General features: G+C 45.5%; 1 long non-coding RNA gene across 1 annotated transcript; it reads right to left on the bottom strand.

The window, feature by feature from the left end:
- Positions 1-13,501: 13,501 nt before the first annotated feature.
- On the bottom strand, positions 13,502-15,533 carry LOC149345756 (uncharacterized). Its single transcript, XR_016292032.1, has 2 exons — positions 14,907-15,533; positions 13,502-14,193 (listed from the first exon to the last, which is right to left on the bottom strand). It is a non-coding gene; the product is annotated as an uncharacterized LOC149345756 (long non-coding RNA).
- Positions 15,534-15,807: the final 274 nt, after the last annotated feature.

The following is a 15,807-nucleotide window of genomic DNA, read 5'->3' as shown; positions in this document are numbered from 1 at the left end:
ATGAGGTGGAGCGCATATGGAAGGTTCTCTCAGATCATGAATGGTAGTTTACCAATACCCCTCAAGAGAAATGTATACAACAGCTGTATCTTAATGGTACTCACCTATGGGGCAGAAACGTGGAGGCTAACAAAGCTAAGAACAACGCAGCGAGCTATGGAAAGGAAAATGATAGGTGCAACGTTAGAAGATCGGAAGAGGGCGGAGTGGGTAAGGGAACAAACGCGGGTTAATGACATCCTAGTTGAAATCAAGAGGAAGAAATGGGTTTGGGCAGGGCATGTAATGCGAAGGCAAGGTAACCGCTGGTCCTTAAGGCTAACAGAGTGGATTCCAAGAGAAGGCAAACGTAGCAGGGGACGGCAGAGAGTTAGGTGGGCGGATGAGATTAAGATGTTTGCGGGGATACGGTGGCCGCAACTGGCAAAGGACAGGGTTAATTGGAGAGACATGGGAGAGGCCTTTGCCCTGCAGTGGTTGTAGTCAGGCTAGGCTAATGACGATGATGATGATGATGATGATGATGATGTAAAGATTGCAAGTGTGAGCCAGTGCTTAACGGATTAAGGATTCTGGGCAGGAGTCGCGATCAGTTGGCACGTGAAATTCTTGAGGCTTTTATGATAAAAAAAAAGGGAAGCACTTGTGTTAGCCACGCTTCAGTATCGCTCCGTAGAAATGAAGTGTCCTTTCTTGGTGGTTTTTTGTGAGGTCATGTACTGTGCGTCTTTCCAGCACTGCATTTCTAGCGGCCGTCTGTTGTTTGTTTGGTTGGTTGGTTTATGGGGTTTAACGTCCCAAAGCGACTAAGGCTATGAGAGACGCCGTAGTGGAGGGCTCAGGAAATTTCGACCACCTGGGGTTCTTTAACGTGTACTGACATCGCACAGTACACGGGCCTCGAATTTCTCCTCCAAAGAAATTCAGCCGCCGCGGCCGGGATCGAACCCGCGTCTTTCGGGCCAGCAGCCGAGCACCATAGCCACTGAGCCACCGCGGCGGCCTGTTTGTTTAGGCGGTTGCTAACTTTGTTATAGGTTTTGTCTTCCTTTTTTTGTTTTTTCGGTTTCTGACTGCTCTTACTTCATGTGTTTGACTCTGCCTTTGCTACGATTGTACTTTGTTTTTTACTTTTTTAATTTTATTTTTATTTTGGCGTTTGGTTTCTGACTGTTTTTGCTTCTCATGTATGACTCTGCTTTTGCTACGATTATTCGACACTGCTTTTGCTATGAGATGGCCTCCTCCTTCAATTTCTGTTATCAGAATCTCTTAGTTTTTTTTTTCGGCAGGGGTTAAAGGTTTCTTGTCTGTTATCCTGATGCTGCTGTTGTTTTCCGCGTGTTGGGTTCGATGCGATAATGCGATGAGTGTCATGCCTGAGCGGTATGTTTAAATATGCCACCTTTCCATGCAATAAACAGTTGGTACGGTGCGCATGTGGTGTCCCCTTTCTTGTTAGTGCCCTTGTTGCGCCACCGTTCATTTCATCTTATTAATGAACAACCGCAGAAAACACATTCAATATCTGTACCAAGTGGCAGTGGCACAAGTTCATATCCAGGAGGAATCCGGAAGCGAGCATCCAAGCACGTTCCTCTGAAAGGCCTATTTGTCTCTACAAAGCACCTGCAGCCAGGCAGGCATCCCCATCCAGGTGTTGGGACATCGCACTGTTAGAGGAGAAGAAAAGAATGCTGACACCTTCGAAGAATGCCAGCAAAATGCAAACATGCCACTGATGCACGCGGGCAAGTAGGTCTGGGATTGCCAGTCAGGCCCAGAAGCACCTGTTTGTCACGTTCGCTGCCTACAAAACACTCCAGGATTAGTCTGCCGTCTCTTGCACAAGTTCAACACAGCCACTCAACCAAGCGTGTGTCACTTTCACAGCTACGGCTGTTAATACCAAGGTTACGGTATTACAGTCAGGAGACGCCGGAAAATAGCGTCTGCGATCACAGTGACCACAACTAACGTATAGCAGTGTTTCGCGCTAACTTTTTCCGCGTCATGTGGGCCGCTGGGTCAGAACAAGACGCCGCAAAATGCCTCTGCGGATAATATCCAGCAAAGACCGAAATCCGCGGCCATAGATTTTCTCAATATTACCTAGATAGAAAGCCGGCACCATCACATAGGCGAGATTTTAGAGCACTTCGTTTAAACAACAACGCCGGAAAGACGAGATTTCGCGTTTCACTCGGGTAGTTTTAGGCCGAAAGCGTGAATTGTACCTTGAATTTGGTAGTGTGCCGCGATTCTCTCTTTTGTGTGCACAATAATATATTTCGGTAGTGCGTTTTTCACTTCAACGAACTTAAAGCATGTGAAAGTTCCATGTTAGGCTGGTATGAAAGCTTTAACAGCATTTCTCCGACGTTCGCCTCGAGAAGAGTAGCATTTTTAAGTCTGAATTCAGGTATAATGCCAAACAGTAGTCAAGACAGGAAAGAAACCTCGTGTTCCTAGCACTTCAGCGCCTCTCCATGGTGAATGAAGTTTTGCGCCACCCACTTTCCCTCTAGTTATAATTAAAGGCTTTATGATCGCGGCCTCTCGGGCTCTTCAGAAGTAAGAGCACCGCAGTTATCTCAGCGCAGTCAGGTGTGACGTCGAGTCTCCGTCGTTTTTCGGGAGAATCACGGAATTCAGCCCAGGCTGAACGTCGTGCTATGAACTCTCCTCATATCAGCCGGGGCCGTAGCAAAAAGCGTGCGATGAGTCAAAAGAGACTAACGCTGTCGGGACGCTGCCTACAATTGCGCTGGACACGAAGATGACCATGTCCTCCTGAATACAGTTCTCACAAGAGAACCCTCTCTTTGTGCCCGCGTTGTCCACCCCCAACGAAAACAAAACAGAAACGGTCACACATTCATTCGTGGCAAAATCGCTCAAACCAAATGCAGCAATTTAAAATGCTCAAGTGGTCCAGTTAGCACTGTTGAACCGCTGACCTTGGCGCAATCGCAGTTGGTTAGAGCTCAGCTCTTATGCGCCCGCTTGTGGGTTGAGCCGCATTGCTGTCGGTGTAACCGACGTCGTCGGCCTAACTCCCCTCGAGTCCGGTTGTGCTGAGCGACTGAAAGTACCGCCGCTGGCTCACAGAGGGCGCCAGAGTGGTGCGCGCCGCGCGCGCCCTCGTCCATCACCACTGTATGTTAGGAGGTAGGGTAGGTATGGGGAGGGACCTTTGTCTGCGGCAGGAGTCGCAAAACGCGCTGAGTGCTCGCAGTCACGCTACGCTCTGTTGGCGGGCGGTGCTAGACAATAGTCGGCAACAATCCAGAATACCTCTATCAATTAGGCGACAGAGAAATGCGCACAATACAACGAATATAACGAACAGCCTTCATTGATTACGGGAGAGCATTTGAATCAATGGGAACCTCAGCAGTCATGCAGTCACTGCGGAATCAGGGTGTAGAAGAGTGCTATGTGAAAATATTGGAAGATATTCCTATAAGGAAGCGTGGCAGGCTGGCAGTCACAATCTCTCCAATGCTATTAACCGCATCTTTACAGGAGGTGTTCTGTGGCCTGGATTGGGACCAGTTAGGGATAAGAGGTAAAGAAGAATACCTAAGGAATCTGCGATTCGCTCAAGACATTGCCTTAACTAGTCACTCAGGAGATGAACTGCAAAGCATGATCAATGCGCTAGACAGGCAGAGCAAAACAGTGAGTTTCAAAGTTGTTATGCAGAAAACCAAAGTAATGTTCAACAGTATCGCAAGAGAACAGCAGTTCGCAATTTCTAGCGAGTGGCTGGAAGTAGTAGGGAATCATGTGTACTTTGGGCAGGTAGTGACCGCTGATCCGGATAATGGGAGGAAAATAACCAGAAGAATAACAACGGGGTGGAGCGCATATGGCAGGTTCTCTCAGATCATGAATGGTAGCTTACCAATATCCCTGAAGAGAAAATTATACAACAGCTGTATCTTACCGGTACTCACCTATGGGGCAGAAACGTGGAGGCTAACTAAATGGGCTCAGCTTAAGTGATGTACAACGCAGCGAGCTTTGGAAAGTACAATGATAGGTGTAACGTTAAGGTACCGGAAGCGAGAATAGTGGATGAGAAAACAAACACGGATTAATGACATCCTAGTCGAAATCAAGGGGAAGAAATGCATGGGCGTGGGCAGAGCTGTAATGGGAAGGCAAGGTAGCCGCTGGTCTTTAAGGGTAACAGAGTGGATTACAAGAGGAAACAGCCGTAGCAGGGGCGGCAGATAATTAGGTGGGCGGATGAGATTAAGAAGTTTGTGGACACACGGTAGCCGCAGCTGGCAAATGACAGGGTTGATTTGCGAGACCTGGGAGAGGCATTTGCCCTGCAGTAAGCCTAGTCAGGATGATGATGATGGTGCAGTGGACTGTGCTGCACGTGATGTATTGCCCGCGTCGGACACGCCACTCGCTGCGTTGTCTTCCTAGTAGAAACCGTGTGCTTATCAACGGTGCATTGGTGCAGCATTATGAACTATATATCTCTATTCATTTGTTCGGGCGCAAAACCAACTTCTTGAAAATCCAAAGACTGGCAGAGAAGTGTTACTTGAAGAAAGATTGTCTGCGGAAAATAGAGTGCTTTGTAATTGTGCATACACACACGTATCGCAAATTCTTTACTTCAGAATATCGCAAAATCAAAATGCCCGCAGAGCTGCGCTCAAATTTCGAGTAGGGAGTTTGACTGCTGAGGTTCCCACTGATTCAAATGCTTTCCCGTAATCAATGAAGGCTATTCGTTATATTCGTTGTATTGTGCGCATTTCTCTGTCGCCTAATTGATAGAGGTATTCTGTATTGTTGCCGATTATTGTCTAGCACCGCCCACCAACAGAGCGTAGCGTGACTGCGAGCACTCAGCGCGTTTTGCGACTCGAAATGGCCTTTGAATTTTTTTCTACTTTTTCTAGCGCAACACAGTTAGAAGTGAAAATTTTGTCTGCGTTCTATGGCTTGCAGCGCACTAGTAATTATGTTGTACAGAGTAATCTAGGTTGCTGCTATTAGTTCGGAAGTCCATTATCCTCAACAACACGTCAGCTACAGTGCTAATCGTTTATCAGACTGTTTTTTCCCACTCGCACGGTAGCGCAAAAGAGCTTTTTTGAAATGATGAGAGCATATGTCACCAGAGAAATTTTCTTGGTGCGCTATAACAGTGTCCTGTATCTGTTTCTCACTGACAGATGATTCTGTTCCTCGAAAAAAATATGTAAATTTAGGGCACGAATGGTTAGTGCTCAGTGAGAGTTTTTTCGCACTAGTAGTCAGTGGCACACGATACCTGAAGACGCGTTTGTGCACCAAAGATTCTCTTAAAGAGTGGATCCACATTTTTTTCATTTTTTTTTCATTTATTTACCCTAAAGGCCCACCTGGGCATTACATAGGGGGGGGAACATCGCGAAAGAAATACAAAGATCAAAATACAATGCATAAATTCAAAGAACACAATACAAATGCAAAGATATAAAAAGAACAAAAGACGACAGGTAAATCAAAAGGTAAATCTTACATACCTACTCTGCCCCACTATCTTTTAGTATTGAAAGAAACTGGTCGCGATCACTAGTGTTAACCACAGAATGGGGGAGGGCATTCCATTCTCTTATCGCCAGGTAAAGAAACGAGAATCTGACTGCGTCAGTTCGCGCAAATGGAGGTTCGGCTTTTTTATTGTGGTCAAGTCGATGAAATGTGCGTATGGCAGGCCTAATTAGTGGTGCGGAGTAGGGTGTGGGGCCAAAATATAATTTATGAAAAAAGGCAAGGCGTGATATCTTACGTTTGCTTTCCAACGTAGGAAGGTTAAGGTTCTCTTTTATTACGGTCACGCTTGAGAAACGCGAGTACTGACGCGCGATGAATCGACTGGCCCTGTTTTGCAGTGTTTCTAATTTGTTAATAAGGTACTGTTGATGAGGACACCAAATGAATGACGCATATTCGAGCTTCGGTCTGATCAGCGTGGTATAAGCAATTAGTCGTGTATCTTTGTTAGCTTTATAAAGTGACCGACGAATAAAACTTAAAAATTTTATATGTGTCAGTCAGAACGTGATTTATATGAGTGCTCCAGGACAGAGTAAATACACTCCTAAGTATTTGAAAGATGTAACAAACTCTATTTCAGTATTACTGATGGTGTAGGTGTTTGACAAAACGTGACAGCGGGTACTAAACGCATTAACTTAGTTTTTCTTGTGTTAATGGTCATTTGCCATTCAGAGCACCACCTACCTAATTTAGTCAAATCATTCTGTAACATTACACAGTCCGTGAGATTAGAGATTGGACGGTAAATTACACAATCATCGGCGAACAGTCTGATTGATGATGTAATGCTCGATGCAATATCATTTATGTATATTAAAAATAATGTTGGTCCAAGCACAGATCCTTGGGGGACACCAGATTTGACAGGCTGAGGAGAGGATTTAATGTCATTAATAATGACTGACTGAAATCGGTTGTGGAGGTACTCTTCTACCCATTTAATACATTTATTATTTATGTTAACGCTGTTCATTTTATATATCAGGCGATTATGGGGCACACGGTCAAACGCCTTTGCAAAATCGATGAAAATGGCATCAGTTTGCATTAATTGTTCTAGATTGCAGTGAAGGTCTGTAGTCCGTTCGAACAGCTGGGATTCACAAGAACGCCCGCGCTGAAATCCATGCTGGTTCGGAAGAAGGATATGATTCTGAGTGATATGTTTCATTATGTGTGATGATATAATATGTTCTAATAATTTAAAAACAACTGATGTCAAAGATATGGGCCTATAGTTAGTCAGGTTATCTTTATCCCCTCCTTTAAATATGGGTAAAACAGGAACAAGCTTCCAATCATCGGGAATCTCGGCCGTATCAAGTGACAACTGAAAGATGTGTGCTAGGATACGTGATGTATACGTTTTTGTAATTTTTAGAAGTTTTGTGCTGATTTCATCGGGCCCTGGGCTCGAAAAAGTAGGCAAACGTTCAATAGCCCTCTCTATGCCCTCCGAATGTATATCTATACAGGGCATTGTGCATTCAGTGCTAGATACATGCTCAACAATGGATAAAGGCTTTTCTTGTTCAAAAATGCTGCAGAAAAATGAGTTAAAATGATCGCACATATCAACTGGGTCTATTTAGGTACCATCTGCAGAAACTAAGTGCGGGAGCTCCTTTTTTGATGCAGGAGAAATCACTTTCCAAAACTTTTTTGGGTGGTTTCTCAAGAAGTTCGGTATGTCATCATTGAAGAACTTCTCTTTTGCTTCCTCAATTTTTTCCTTGCATGTCTTTGAAAAGCACAGATACGCGGTCCAGTCTACGAGAGCTTCAGTGCGTTTAGCTTTCGCATACAGGCGTTTCTTTTTGTTTAGAGATCGTTTGATATCTCTCGTGAACAATTCATTGTTCCCCGCCGTTGAAAGCCACTTTTTAGGAATGTATTTCTCCTGCCGATTTTTCAACATATCACGGAAAAGTAACCAGTTTTCAGAGACACTTCGGTTAGAATAGGTAGACTCAAAGAAATCACAGTACGTATCAAGGTCGTTATTAATACTGTTCAAGTCTTCTTTAGCAAAATAATAAATCAGTTTTTTAGATACAGATACTTTTGGAATGGATGACTGGAACATACAGTGAACAACTCGGTGGTCACTGATACATTCAAGTACAGTTACAGAGGCACGTTCGGGGTGAGTTGTGCAAATTAAATCAAGAATGGCGTCACCCCTTGTCGGAGAAGAAACAAGCTGCGTCAGTTGAAATAGATGCAACAAATGTCTCAACAACAAATTTGTCTCAACAGACGGAGTTTAAGCGCTTTTCCTTTGGATATATGCGCCAAACTTTCCGTGTAAACAGTCGAAGCAAAAGCCTTTCAAATCTCATTGTGATTACAGCGCAGCTGTTTCTGAAAAAAGTTATTTCGCTTAATTTTGCACAGCGTGTACTGCGGCACATAGCGTGTACTGTGGTAGGACCTTCTAAGTCTCTGCTACATAAAAGAGGGGCACAAAATTTCAACTTTCTAATGAGCCTCAGGCTTCTTGTTTAAAATCAGTTGTACCTAGCATCGCTGATGGCATTGCCTTGCTATGTCACCCAGGAGATGAGCTGCAAAGCATGATCAATGAGTCAGTTGGGCAGACCAGAACGGTGGGTCTAAAAAATAACACGCAGAAAACCAAATATTCAGCAGTCGCACATAAGGACAGCAGTTCCCACTTTATAGGAGTACTGGAAGTGGTAAGGGAATATGTCTACTTAGGGAAGGTAGTGACTGCTGATACGCATCATGAGAGGGAAATAACTAGAAGAGCGAAAATGGGGTAAAGCGCTCATGGCAGGTTCTGTCAGACCGTGAACGCCAGTTTACCAATATCCCTCAAGAGAAAAGTTTACAACAGCTGTATCTTACCGGTATACTCACCTATGGGGCAGGAACGTGTACTCGAAACGTGCAGGAACGAAAAGGGTTCAGCTCAAGTTGAGGAAAACGCGGCTAGGTATGGAAAGAAAAATGTAACGTTAAGAGATCGGAGGCGGGCAGAGTGGGTGAGAGAACAAGGCATCCTAGTCGAAATCAGGAGGAAGGAATGGGCTTGGTCAGGGCATGTAATGCGTAGGCAAAATAACCGCTGGTCCTTAAGGGTAACAAACTGAACTCCAAGAGAAGGCAAACGTAACACAGTGCGGCTCAAAAGTTACGTGCGCAGATGAGATCGAGAATTTTGCGGGGATACGGTGGCAGCAGCTGGCAAACGATATGGCTAATTGGAAAGACATCGGAGATGCCTTTGCTTTGCCGTGGCCGTAGTCAGGCTCACGAGGATGATGATCTATGCACCATCTACAACGCAACAGGTTCTACTTCGCGAATACATGGGCTTGTTCACAGATGTTAAGGACTGGAGATGAGAACAGTACTTGAGGGGCATTTGCTTCTGTTAAAAATAGGCATACTTTAAATCCGCCCTGATAGTTAACCTCACCGTCCCGAGAGTTTTTCAGCACCCAGGCAACTAGGCAGTGTTATGTTTGAACCTCTCACAGGGAAGGCATTTTCCATCCGGGTAAAAAGTTTTCTTTTTCTCAGAAGGAAATGTTTTCAGAAGGAAGTGTTGTCCTCGAAACTTCCGCATGCGCATTTCTCCTGAAAAGGTACCCGGTGTGGGTGACACAGCTTAAAATGAAGATGCCTATGCAGGATGCGGCAGCGTCCGCAAGTTCTGCTCTGGGTGACCGAACTGAAGCTGTGGCCGCATGAGACGTGCACTGCCCTCACAGAGCTATCAAGTCAGTATGCATTTTACATCGAATTTCTCGCTCAGAGAGTCATACAAGTGTACCGAAAAGGTCGCACTTGTGACCGTAATCTTGCCTAGCTTAAAGAGCACGTTAACGTGACCGTACCAGTCCAGAAAAAGACCATTGTTATCATGTCTGCGTATAGTACTGTTTGAAATATTGTTTGAACTGCAGTTCCTTTCAATACACTGGAAGTTCTGCCGCCTGCTTCGTTGGAGAGAATGGCTAACGCATGCTACTCACGATAAATACGTAAGAACCACACAATTCTCCTTACATTTCCGTAACTCCGCATTGAGATCTGGCAGCTTTCTTTGTTTACTTCATGTAAGCTCGCATTCAGAGTCATGTCTAAGGTACGTGTTTAAAAGCCGCAGAAACTGTTTAGTGAAGTACTTGAAAACCTCATAGTAATCATCAAGAACAAAAAGAAGGAAGTCAAATAAATTGAAATGCAAAGCCGTGCTGACTGTTTTTCTTACATCAAGGGCGTAGTAAGCCAGAAGTGGCTTGAAGAATCTAGAATTGTGAAGGAGCTTTATGTTTTCGTTGATTGAGGAAACGAGCGAAAAGAAAAGGCCGCATATTTTTAAAATTTTTGCATTCTTCATTACCACAACACTGAGCCTACTCCTGAAAAACTCACTGAACATCATCCATATTCGTCATTTTGCTACCACGTGACTTCTTCTTTTCTGAGTCGAAATTATTCATTAAAGCGAAGAACACATTTTGAGCCACTCGATGCAGTGAAGAACGGAAGGTGTGCCAAAGCAGTCGACAGGAGCTTGTCTTCTCCACGCCTTCTACCTCGTGAAAACAAGGCTGCATTGTTGCGTTAATGCGAGTACACTAAAGTGAATGAGCGTCAGATTTGTAACCACATAAAGATAAAGGGAGTTACTGTGTCAATCTTATTTCACAGAGAGGACACGTACAACACCATGGTATTTCAAGGAGCCAAACAAGCGCATAGCAGATAATGAGAGCTATAAATTGAAGCAATAGTACGAGGCATAAGCAGTTTGAACACACAACGCGTAAATCGGCAGCGATTTGGATATTTTATGAGGTATGGGGGCGGTGCTAAAGATCCAGCATGCCTGCTCAAGAGACAATTAGGCCGTCGAGCTACCCCCACATTTGCTGCTTTGCGCTTTATTGTCTGATGCGGCATTGAGGAGTCCTTCAATATTCATATCTGCCCGTGAGGTCCACCACTATCTTAGATGACTAAAATGAGACTTATGGGTAGCCTTGCTAAACGCGACGCTGCTAATGCAAGTCATGTTCTTTGCTGTGGCCTATAGACAAGTGAGGTATCTTCTGTCACCGCAGAAACCCCTTTTGTACACCCATCATAGGGGCAATCAGAAACCGTCCGACGCACGAGTATCTTGTATGACAGGCAAACTATCAGGCTCCTGACAGCAGGGTGGTGCACGTGCGACACATACCAAGGCGGTTGTAATTGCGGACTGAGCGGCCCTCGAGAAAGGCACGATACCAGCACAAGGAAAACGTATGAGGCCAAAAGCACTGCAAACAAGGCACACTCCTTGACTTGCAGGAATGCACAAGTTAGCACTAGTGATTTCTTGAACTGCGACAAGTACCGAAAACTTTTCGCAAAACTGGTCGCAAATGGCTAGGTAAATTGCAGGAAAACGAGCACGAACGAACGAAGTTTTGATTTCGCCTTTAGAGTTAACACAGCTCCACATAGTCTCTCTGTTCCCATGCATTTTTTGTGTTCGGGTCTCAGGAGAGCAAATCCTATGCCTGGTAACATTTTCACCGCTTCTCGAAGCTTTGTTCCGCTTTCTCCGAGCATTCCAACACACGGCAAAGTGCTCAGTCATGAACGTAGTACCTGCACGCCTAGCTCACAGCCATTATCCACCCTTCACCCCTACTTGGTTCTGCAGTCGCGTTGTCCGCAAATGATTTCGCGGTCCGCTGCAGTTGCTTTTGTGTAAGGAGGTGAGACCGTTGTCAAGCAGCTGAAATGCAGCTTTTTCTCCCATCCCTCATGTCCTCACGAATAAATTGATTTATGAAATGAGAAATACCTTGTTTCATGGGGCTGCCTAGACAAGCAGAGCATAGAGATGCGTGGTCTGAGCATACCAACGCAGACACGTACCAGTAAGCCGAAGGGTGTACACAAATCTGTAGAATACCCAATGTAATTAGAACTTAATGAGAGAGACAGCAGCGCAGAGGAATTGAACATCCCGCCAGTATCGAAACACGGAGAGAAGAAATCTTCAGAAACAATGCAAGGGGAGAAAGTAGCGGGTGAGGATAAGGTAATGGCAGATTTTTTGAAGGTTGGTAGGAAGACTGCTCTGGATAACCTAGACACGACGTATATACATTACCTAAATGACCTCGAGCTTACTGCAAACTTGGAAGAACGCTGTCATCGTCTATATGATTAAAAATGGTGCGTAAAGGGCTTGAAAAATTACAGACCTTACTGTCCGTTGTTTGTAAGGTATTTACAAGATAATCGCTAATAGAACAAGGACAACCTTAGACTTTGGTCAACCAACTAATTAGTCAGGCTTTTCATAAAAAGGTACTCAACAGTAAGCCATATATAATAAGGGAGTAATTACTCATTGACATCCACCCAAGCGCAGCCATACGGCTACAAAGGAAAGCTATACAGCTTTCTCAGAAACTTCGCTGTTAAAGAAAAATTCGTCCTGGTTCGGGGTTCGAACCCGGGACCTCCTTTATTACAAATCTACTCCACCTTGGGGTATTCCGCTAAAATATTTGACCGACAGTAGGCCTTTACACTGTCAGTCAAGTGATAGAGAAATTTCCATAACATAATCAACCCCTGTATAGGGCTTTGAAGCATTACGAGATAGCATTTGACTCTATGAAAACTACAGAAATCATACTAGAATTACCGAGTCAGGGTACAGAAGATCCCTAAATAAAAAATACCGTAATATGTCTGTAACGCCTGCATAGACACTATAGCCATCCGTAAATTCAGCAATAGAAATACAATAAAGAAGATGCCAGGCAGGGAGATACGATTTGCCTGATGCCATTCTCGAACTTTCGTCACGAGGTATTAAGAAATCTGGACACGGAATGGTAGGGGATAATGGATTATGAAGAATGCCTCACTAATCTGCGATTTGCTGATGCAATTGCCTTGCTAAGTCAGTGAAGGGATGAACTGAAAAGCATAAATAATTACTTAGGCGAAGAAGAACGGTGAGGAAAACTAATGTTAAGCAGTCCCTGAAGGGAACGGCACCTTGCAATCAGCAGCGAGTGCTGGAAGTAGTAGGAGAATTTGTCTACATAGGGCAGGTAGCCAGCGCAGATCCGGATCACGACAGTGAAAAGACTAGAAGAATAAGAATGGGGTGGAGCCAATTTGGAAAGTTCTTTAAGACGATGAGTGCCGGCTAACCAAAATCCCTGAAAAGAAAAGTATATAACAGATTGTTACGTCTGGCCTTCGTCGTGGGGAAGACAACGACATGGCAGCAGCGAAACGCCGACAAACCCCGAGACGCGCGTTGGGTGAACGCCTGGATTGCCACGGAAGCCGCGTCCGTCTGCCCGGTTGAGCGAGCGTTTCCCGTACACCGAGTGTGAACGCGCGTTCGAAATGCGCGCGAACGCCGCTCATGGACATTCCAAGGTAGATATACCATGGTAGCGAAGGCTCCATAGACGCCCATTGGTCCAAAACATGGCGGCTCATGGGGGCACCCCAGCGCCACTAATTTGGGGGGCAAACTACGTATGAGTGACGTTGAATGACGTCACGCATACCTACGCTTTTGGCGCGAATTATGAAGTGGTCTTTTTATTATAGAACCCGCATTTTCGAGCCGGTATCGCTTTAAGGTTGCCTTTCAGTGCGCACCAACCTTTGCCAGTCAAATGTGCTCGAGTTCCTGCTAGTTATGGCCTTGTTAATGTGCAATTGGGAACCCAATGAAAGTGACTGGCAAAGAAGGCAGCACAGAAAGGCAGCAACACTTGCAGACGCTGGGTAAGAATGCATGATTCGTAGTGGAAACCTTGGTGGAAATGCTGGTGCTAGTACTTTTGAGTATATCAAGGTATGATGCACAAAGCACAGGCTCAAGTGCACAGTTTTCAATACAGTGCACGGCAAGTATGGTTTTCATATTCATGGTTTATTACAGCAACCAAACAAATACAGCGATAAAGCACACCAACAAAAAATGCGCGTCACAGGCAGCTCAAGCAGTAGTTTTTTTAAGCTGGCTATTCATCTCAATGGTCACAGTGCGGTTAGCAAAAAGCCCTGAAGTTCCACGAACGTTGCCAGGTAGGAAATTGAAAAGTATAGAAAACAATGCTACGACAGCTTCCATTGAGGCAAACGTGACATGACATAGTACGCGCATCAACACATAGACCATGCAGCACACAGGGATTACTGTTCACATTTCATTTCTTCAACTGAAAGAATACAGCAGCTATGTTCACACCTGCATGACAGTATTAACAAGTTTTAGCATCAACAAATCTGCTCAACGCTAGAGCATTACACCATACATAGGGCCTGCGCACAACCTCAACAGCTCCTTCTTGTCGCTAACCGAAGTAATTTGAAGCAATTCTAATCAAACCAAAATATACATGAAGTGCAGTTTAAAGTGAAGTGCAGGGATATTCAATACAGCCACTCCTTCCTCGAGTAGGCACAGCATCGAGACGCAGCCATCCTGGCCGCAGATACACAAACAGTTCGAAGTGCTTGGAAGAAACCATCAGGTCTCGCAGCTGGCACGGCGTCTTCTCCAGGCTGAGGTTGCGGCAGAACTCCACCCACGTTTTGCACCTGGACATGAAGCAGCATACACGTTATACAACTGCACCCAAATGAATACCATATACTCCAAACGTCAATACGCCAAGATTCCCTTCACCTAAATGCAGTGCGTTATAACTATGGCAGAAAATGCTCGCGCCAAGCCTCCGCGCCTCAGAGTGCGGTTAAGCTCGCCTGATACCACGCGGCTAGCTACTTTTCTATGCTCAAAGAGTGACGAGAGCGATGCAGCGAAATGAGTTTAAAACTACATTGACGGTCATGTATACGTAGAACGGCAATAACTACTGCTGGCCGAATTCAGTTAACAGTCAATGCGGCGCACATACACATGATTGAGTTTCGATACTGTCAGTTGCGAGGGGATCCTCAAATTGGCTTCACGGTGCTGCAAAACCCATTAATGTCATGCTCAGAGCAGAGCTGTTAGGCAGCGCAGTTGGTTTTAAATTGACCATGCGGCAAGTAGAGGGCACGTGGTTGTTCATGAGAGCCCGGTATCAATTTCACGTTGGTGAGAGTTGGCTGCACGAAACTAGCTATAAATAAGACAAATGATTTGTATCTTTTGCACATCATATGACTGCAAGTGCGTGCCCTGCAATTTACTAAAATATCCCGATAACATGAAGCCAAGTGCGTATGAAACAGTTACAGCTACAATAGGCGCGGATAGCCCGACAAAAGCATATCTAGAGCAGACGACAACGGCAAGAGCTCACCTGCGAAAGTCCAGAGGGAAGCGGTGTAGTCTTGGTAAGACACCCACGGTACAACCCACGCTGTCACAATGTGCCACGGAGCAAGGCTTCTTCACATGCCGCAACCTCATCTTGAAATGCAGAGCTAAGCGCTTGAAACGATGAGCGCGAAGCCTCGGGAAAAGGTTTCGCACTGGCCGTACACCGAAGGAAACGCTGCAGCGGTGCAGCGGGGTGCAGATCTTGCCAAACGGCGACAGAGAAGCAACGAGAAAGGACGACAAAAACTTCTTAAAGGGGCCATGGCGAGCTTAATTTGCACGCTTTCCAAGGCGCGCCATACCATGCAGCTGGAGATAAGACATCGCTTCGTAAGCTGCGGCTGGGTACCGTAACAAGGCCTGCAAAGTCGCGCTGCAAATGCACCGCACACTCATCAACCGAGGGCGCAACAAGAGCGTTGCAAAAAATTACAAAATTCAGCGTAATGTTTTGCAGAAATAGTTTTATAAACGTGGCAATAAAATATTCATTTCTTTTTGTTGTTTGTAGCATTTTTATCTGTGCTTTTGAATTTCATTATATAAGTGTTTCGGCCGCCCAAAGTGGCTGTGCTGCAGTCGCGCTAAACCGTTTTTGGGCCCAGCCTTCGCCACCATTCTACATCCACCTTGGACATTCCGGCGTCTGCGCTGCGTGGATGGCATCGTTCCCCCTCTCCCAGCGCGTGACGGCGGTGTGATCTCTCGGGAGTGAGTGAGTGCGTGTGTGTCTGTGAGTGCCAGTGAGAACTTCCTTCCCCTGCAGGCCAGGCCCCCATCTAGGGACCCTAGGGAAGGGAACTCTTTAAAACCCCGGCAGCGGCACGGCCGAGGAAGGCGAGCGCGGCTTCGGCCGCTTATCTGATTTTTTCAGCAGCGTC

This window comes from Amblyomma mixtum, chromosome 4 (assembly GCF_055824585.1).
Source record: "Amblyomma mixtum isolate Tamu chromosome 4, ASM5582458v1, whole genome shotgun sequence".
In the NCBI taxonomy this organism is placed as follows: Eukaryota; Metazoa; Arthropoda; class Arachnida; order Ixodida; family Ixodidae; genus Amblyomma; species Amblyomma mixtum.
The sequence above is the reverse complement of the archived record's forward strand: the minus strand, read 5'-3'. Positions and strand labels throughout refer to the sequence as shown.